We start from the raw sequence: 8,602 nt of genomic DNA, 5'->3' as shown, positions 1-8,602 counted from the left end.
TGTTATTTTTTCATCATTTCTCTTTAGCTGTAAATTATAATTTGACTATAAGCATAAAGTAAGAAGTGACTCACTTTACTTTCTTTTAAATGTTTTAGGACTTCTAATGAAATGCTTTTTTAAAACTATAACCTATCATTTAGAAACCTATTTATTTACTCACTTGTCTCTGAATAAACCAGTAAGTCGTCTACTAAATTTGGTTCACCTGGAGTCATTTTTTTTTTTTTTTTTTAAAAGTAAGCAGGTGAGACAGTTACCTACAAGTATCAAAATGATCAAAAAAGCTATTCAGGGATACTCCAATGGCATTGAAATGCTTTCCTGTCTTGAAGTTCACAAAGTAAGACATATTAACTTTATGTCATAAATAAAATGCAAATTTATCTTCCACTGGCCATTGATATTTTAGAGTTTATTATCAGTGGCAACTGTAGAGAGAATTAAAGAATTCTAATTAAAGCTACTTGAAGCAGATAAAACCTATACCGGATTCCTCCATCTAATGCAGTTTCTATCTTTTAAAGATAGAAAAGGATCAAGTCATTTTAAACCTAAACCAAGAACAGGTTTATTTACCTATTACATGCGACTTCCACTAATAACATAAGGAATGCATACATAGATTATATAATGTAGGATCTAAATGTACAACATTGGCAGCGTGTGTGATAATTACCGACAAGAATTAATCAACATTCCTCACGCCATACACAATGCAGTTAGAATAGAAACAGCAAATCTGTTCAAGTAATGCAAACAAGTTGCATAAAAGGCTAAACAAGTAAAAGTATATCATCAGCCATGATTCAAATTACATCTTTAAAGTGTGTGCCAGCTTCCCTTAAATTAGCCATGTAAGAACTCGGTCTCTGACAGACTTTAAAACTAGAAAAAACCTACATCTTCTCAGCATCACAATTTTGTAATGGTGTAGAAATACACTTGATAATTCAACGTGTATATTAATCCTTACTTGATGCAACAGGTATAGTGCTATGGATACTTATGTGATGTTTACCTTAGTGATGGAATCTGTGATAAACCTCAGAAGTTCTACAATCATCCGTGGTGACAGTGTCGCCCAAGCTCCTAAAGAAAATGTAGATTGTGGGTTTTTGCTAAATTCTTTTCCACGCATTTTTTTTTTTAATTCTTGACATTTCATAAGATTCTCAACAGTTTTCTAACAAACTGAAAGCAAGCAGTTTCAGTTTTCATCATAGTCATTGCTTGTTTGTCTTCTTGTTCTGGATATATCAAGGGTCCTCAGGATTTTCATAGAGAAGAATAATTACCATTCAGTTCTTTCAGATTTGGAGCTACTCTTTGTTTAGTCCTCAGAACTCTGGTGGTGAGGATTCAATGGGGGAACTTATGGTATGTAGAGATTTCTGTCAAATGGTAGGTTTGAAACTTAAACTTGGATCCAAGGAAATTCTGGTACACAATGCTTTCTCTTGCATATAAAATATGAAGAAATGCATCTCTCTAACCATTGTAATGCATTTAGGCTATTAGTGAAAATGCGTATGAATAACTCTGTAAAGAATCAAGAGTAAAGAAACAAAAAGAATAAGTATTAAGAAATTTGTGCTCTAATATTTTTATAGTCAGGAGCCAATGTTTTCCCTTGTGAAGGGAAGTTTAGGCAAATCTGGAATCTTACTATTCGTTTCTGGTGCCTGAGAGTCAAACTTAATCTCAGTCCTCAATTTACAGTTTTAACATTTATCCACTTTCTGCTCAAACATTTTAGTCTCCAGAGATGTTAAATAAGAGATAATAATTTCATCTTCTCTAATGAATTTGCCAACAAAGAATATAAGAACAGAAAAATAAACTACTTTATTCCAAAGACAGTAGAATTATGCTTAATTTTTCTTTAATGCTCTAATTCTGTTCAACATTAAACTTTGAACTCAATGTATTTATATTTGTTAGGAGAGAAGATTATCCTATGTAATTATTGCTTTAGAATGTGTATGGATAAACATAAATAAGTGTAAGTTTTTACATGCAGTGAAGATGGGATAAATTGAGACAGATGAAAAGTCAGTTACCTGTGGATGAAGGTAAGGATTGGGGTAACTAAAGGTCACTGGAAAGAAAGGGAAATGAAAGAACTCACTTGCAGAATTTTACCTTGGGTTTCCATCTTCCTCTTTCTTGGTCAGTGTGGGAGATGCGCACTAACCAAATAATGATTAGGATGAAGGTGAAAGTATATCTGTTGTAGGTATACTTTGTTGAGAATTTCAAATCTCAGTCCTTGCCTTTCCTCTCCCTTATCTAGCTGCACTCACTCCTTTGATAATCTCATCCAAGCTCATTATTTTTAAATATCATCTATACTCCCAGTTTATAAATCTACCTTGAACTCCAATCCCATATATCCAATTGTATGCTTGGCATGTTTATTTGAAGATCTGAGAAGCAACTTAAACTTAGTATGTCCAAAATCAAAATTCATTATTCACCATCTCAGTAAGTGGCAAGTTCACTTTTCCAGTCATTCAGATAAAAAACCCTGGAGTTATTATTAATTCTATTCTTTCTTACCTACCTAGAGTCCCTCCTGTCTTCAAATTCTATTTTGTTTCAAACTATATGCTGAATTCAACTTCTTGTTGCAACCCCCACTTCTACCATCTGGTTCCACAATCTTCTTTCACTTAAATTACAGCAATGCCCTTGCCAAACTGGTCTCTCTCCATTCTTGACATTCTGTAGTCTATTCTCAACACAGGCGCCAAAGCAGTTCTTTTATAATATAAATTGGATCATATCTCCTCTGATTAAACCCTCCAAAGATTTTCTTTCTTGCTTTGAGTAAAAGTCAAAGTCCTCTACGTGACACTACACAATCTTGTCTCTTACTTCTCTAACTATATGTCCTACTAGTCTCTTTTTTCTACCTGTTGCACTCTAGACATAGTGGGCATCTTGCTGATTCTTGAAAATTCCAGGCCCAGTCTTGTCACAAGGCCCTTGTACTTGTTATTCCCTTTGGCAGGCAAGCTGTTTCCAAGATATCTACATTGCTTACTTACTTGCTTTCTTCAGGTCTTACCTCAAATGTTATCTTCTCAGCTAGGCTTTCCCTAAGTATCCATTTAAAACTCCACTCCCTTCCTCATTCTCTCATCCCACCAGCATTTCTAATCACATTTCCCCTCCCTAATTGTACCCACAGTATATATTATCATGTGATATTTATATTTATTTACTTCTTTATGACCTCTTTCTACTAGAATGTAAGTTCTATGGGGACAAAGATTCTTGTCTTACTTGCTTAAATATTCTAGTTGCCTAGATAAATGAAGAGCACATAAAGGTTTAACACATATTTATTGAATAAATTAATTTACTAATAATTTCTATGAAAAGATAAAAATTTGAGAGCCTATAACAGGTGAAGTTGACATAGTCACAAAGTTTAGGAAGAACTTTTTAAAATGTAAAGCTTTGGGTAAGTTCTGAAGAGATGAAGAGACATGATCCAGAAGGAGAGAGAAGGAAAGAAAATCCTAGGCATTAAGAACAAAGTGAACAGAATGTCCTGAGGTAGAAGGAAAAACCCATCTTGTAAGTGTAAGAACTGGATGAAAATCTAAGTGGCTGGAGCATAGAGAGAGAAAGAAATAACATCTCTTGTCACTCCTCTACTGTTTTTATTTATTTGTGTATTTATTTCAACCATTTAATTGAGTTCAGTGGTGATGGTAAATTTGTAAGGGACCCTGTTTTATTCATCTCGATATCCCCAGTAGCTAGCACACTGAAGATATTCTATAACATTAGTTGAATAGATAAGTAATTACATCAATTGCTGGCTTGCCAACACACTTGTACACACACACACATACACACGCACACACACACAAATAAATATTCACAATGTTCCTCTCACTCTTGCTTTGTAGACATGATTTTTACAGGGATAAAGGCCTTTTTTATATGGTCAAAGTGTAGAAGCTACAGATTAAGTCACCTATTAGTGGTTGAATGTGCACTTGAAGTTTAAATATACATACATATACAAAGACAGTTGGATATATATAAATACATCTAAAATGTTCAAATTATATGAAAATAAATAAAGTATTTTGGGAGCAAATTATATACATAATTTTCCACCCAGTCCCTTAAATGACTGAAAGTAGGACACAGTAAACTGAAGTGTTAAATCATTAAAGAACTCCTAAAAAGCCCACAACATGACATGTAGCTTCCCCAAATGCTCTGATTCCCAGAGATTAAGTATTATAAGATGCTAAGACATCAAGTTCAATTGCAACTGTACAATGTTGACAGAATCTTTTCTACCAAAGATGTTTAATAACCTACACTGATCTTTAGATATTGTGGCGCATGATTTAAATTTTATTGACTAAAAAGTCACACACATGTACATACACACACATTCTGATCTATCTCCATCCACACACAAATATTAACTCAATATTAATAAAAACATATTTATAAATACAAGCTATAAATAAAATTATAGGGCAATTAATGGGAAGGTGAGAAAAGTTCTTGAAGGATATAATGAATAAGAATTTTCAGCTACATGTTTTATGATGATATCAAGGTTAAATAGTGTCATTTAAATGTTCTTATCCAACTTCCCTTCCGACTGCAGTTTTCCTGAAGCTGTGTAATTTTAAACAGAAAACCACTTTTCAGAAAAGTCTGAAGCAGATCATAATTCAAACCAGGCAACCAGATTCTCCTACCATCTAACTATCAAAGAAGTTATGTAATTGTCTTACATTAAAATTGTAGTTTATGAACGATAAAAGCAACTTTTAAAAGTCCTATTCTTGAAAAAAGATCTGTACACTATTTCCAATTTGTGAAATCACAACACCTGTTAACTGGAATGATTTAATCATAAGTAACATATCGTAAACAAAGCACAGACTTAGACTAAAAAGATAATTTGGTTGATATTTCATTTTCTATACATACATTGAAAACAAGAAATGTTGATTTTAAAATTGGCCAAAAAATCTGATTTGCAAAGGACACAAAAATAGATCTTAAGCCAAAGTATTAGAATAAAAGATTAAAAACAAAATTTGCAAATAAGCAAAAATATGCTATATAATTGTTACTTATGTAGTGTATGCAAATAAAACCTTAAGTTTGTATACATTGTGGTTACCTCAACAATGCATACAAACTTAGTTTTCTCCATTAAAAAAAGACAAAACAAGGGTGAAAATAAAGTGGAGACTAGCTTCTGCATATAACACACAAACAAAAACAACTTTAAAAACTATATGATTTTGAAGAAACAATATAAATTATCTGGCTCGAGGTCTAAATAAGTTATAGAATTCCTGCTCCTCCTTTTTAAATTCAAATTATTTTGAAGAATTGTCCTCTTATCATTACACATGACCCTTCGAGTATGTGTATCCTTGAAGATTTCAAGTAAGAAAATATTGTGTATGAAAATGTACATTTTTACCATATTGTTGCTTACACCAAAATATAATATAGTGACTCACCTGAAAAATTGCTGAATATCCAGGAACTCTCATAATTCAAGTTACCTAATTCTTTTTTCTCACTCTCTGTAATCCAACTCTGTTGTCATGGCCTAGATATATTTGTGATATTACAATAACAGAACACATCCTGAAATTTATAAAATTTACATGAATCTTCTAACACAGGATTGTTTTCCGTAGACATGAACTCTCTCAATTATTTGAAGTTCCATGTTTGCAATAATATTGAAGATTTCCAAGATATAAAACTGTGTTCTACATTTCTTACAGTTTATGAGGCACCCCAAAAATTAGGTCTTTGTTCTGAGAAGCAGTGAAATAAGGGTTAAACACCTTCACCACCAAATAATCGGCATGGGTGGAGCACAATGTTCCATAATTTAAAAAATAACAAAATAAAACTTTAACCCCAGAGTATTGCTAGGAGAGACTGAAGATAGAATTCCAGTGTTATACATTTCTTCATGTGCATTAATGCATTCAAGTTCTATCACCAGTAATATTTATTCACAAGAAACCCATGGGTTGCTTTCTTCTGGAACACTAATGGTGGAGAAGAAAGGAGAAAAGTTTTAGGTACATTTACTTCTTTCTCTGGTGATCTTTTAAAGCTTTCAATAAAAATATATCCTTTAGGAATGTGAAAAGAATCATGTTTTTTGTTCCTTTCTCTAAAGATATGAGAAAGACAAAATATATAAGGAAAAACAAAATGAACAAACTGACATGTTATGAACGATTTATATACAGTATTCATTTTGCTAACATAAGGGCAAATGTAGAATTATAAACTTTTTTTTATCATAAACAAAATCAGAGTTTCAGGATCATATGCTCCTTACTTAAAATCCCACAAATAAAAATTTGTTCATGGAAAAATAGAGATATTTTGAATACTAAAGTCCTTTATTCAACAACACAGAAATTTCACAAAAACAACTTTACTGGGCAAATTGAGTTTGTTTTTTTTTTTTTTTTTTTACTTTTTTTACAGTTTTGTACATGCCCCATATGTAATTTTCTTTAATAAATACACCGTTTTCCAAAACTGCTTTTTTATAATTGCACAAGCATACATACACCTTACACAAATATCTATTAGAAAATTTAATAGATAACTGCACAGTTCAGAATAGGAGAACACTGTGAAAGGAGTACATTTTGTGGCCCATGTTCCTGAAATATCTCTGACTTCCTTGCAATTATGAAAATAGAATCCCTCCTAACATAGTAGCTGTCTTTCATTCACTAGGAATACAGATCTCAGTGTGAAACTGCCAAATTTAATAAAAAAAAAATCTGAAACATTTAGCTGTTACATGAAAATCAACTGTTAGATATCACTGTGAATCTAACCATGATCAAAGACCCACTACAGCTTTTTGCTGAACATATTTGACCCTAAATGGTGTTCATTGAACTGCTATCTTTTTTTTTTTTTTCATTATTCGATTACAGATACTATCAACTTTAAGACTTTATACACTTTAGTATTAATTGTACAACTTACATGCCAGGGGTTCTGAATGAAAGGAATATTCCTTTCTTTTAGTGATTGTATAATATTAATTCATAAGAAGCCCACTACCTCTTATTCTCTATAAATGTGTTTAGAAAAAAAGAGAAGTTGGGTATTGGGAATTAAGCAACCAGGAGACGTTTTTACATACTCTTACACTGGAGGAAGACTATTGTTATTTCTCCCAAGGATGGATACATTTCTAGTTTGCATATATGCCTCCACTTGTACACAGGTAGAATCCATCAGAAAACCTGAAGGCCTGGAAAGAGAGAGGTTTGCAATATGATGTTCTTGTGATGTTTGGGTGCTGAATGACAGCTGACAAGAAAATTGGTGCACTATGTACCAACACCCCAAGGATTTTTCCATGCTCTCCCCAAATGCAGACAGAATGTGGCATCTCTGTGTACATCTAGAGAAAGCAAGACTTCTGTGTATGTAGACCTCTCTTACAAAGTTTTATTTGGCTCATCTGATATGTAATTTTTAAGTTGTACAGATAGTCCACATGATCTATATTCTCATTGTTATATTCTGAATTTTCTTGCTACTGAATATGAAACATACAGTGAGTAATTTTTAAAAGTTACATTTCATTGGTATTTTAGAATCATGAAAATGTAAACCTTAAAATCACTCCCTTAGGGTTATAATGATATGCTTTACAAGTTATCAGTACATAGACTTAGAGGGAAGAGAACTAGAGTGAGGCTGAAAGTAATATCTTGCTTCAGCATCATTAACGAGAACTTTATATGTACCCTACATTATATAAATAGAGTCTTACCAAAAACATAAAAAATTAGGTGGCGTAAAAGAACAATATCAAGAATAAAAACATATAAGAGAATTAAAGAAAAGCTACACTCTTCCACTTTAATAATCAACAGATTTTCTTTCATTAAAAAATTGAATTGACAAGTAAAACACCACATTTTACAATATACAGATTCATTAGTTCTTTAAGAAAACGAACAAACAAAAACACATCAAGACATGCAACACTAGCATGTATTTTAGACTCTTGGTACATTGCTATGAGATCTTTATATGTTATTGTATGCCTAATTTAGCCTGAATAGAAAGAAGTTTGCTTCACCTCTATAATAATAAACATCATTTTTCCAAAAAGCAAGGCAGGCTTACCATTCAAGTGTGAAAGTAAGTTTTCATTTACTTGTAATTAATTAGCAAGTTTGTTTTAAAAATAAGTAAAAATGGAACTAGAAAGAACTCATATAGCTCTCATGTTCCCACAGCAGAAATAGAAATTCTAACTAGGACCCCTCAAAGGAATATACAGCAAGTATAAAGCTATCTCAAAATTAACATACAGCATGTTTTAGTTTGCGATTATTTCTCTCCACTAAAAATGGACAGATGTAAGACATAATGAATTTTCCTCAAAAACGCAATTTGACCGTAACTGTAGACCTTGCAGTCATATTCTAGGCAAGTTAACTAAATAAAATACACTTGTTTTCCACATCAGCATTTGTAATTTATTCACCCGTCCCTCCAGAATGCTCATGATGAAGTGCTCCTTCCACATTTT

This window comes from Pteropus vampyrus, unplaced genomic scaffold (assembly GCF_000151845.1).
Source record: "Pteropus vampyrus isolate Shadow unplaced genomic scaffold, Pvam_2.0 Scaffold67, whole genome shotgun sequence".
NCBI classification, from domain to species: Eukaryota; Metazoa; Chordata; class Mammalia; order Chiroptera; family Pteropodidae; genus Pteropus; species Pteropus vampyrus.
Note: the sequence above shows the minus strand (reverse complement) of the source record.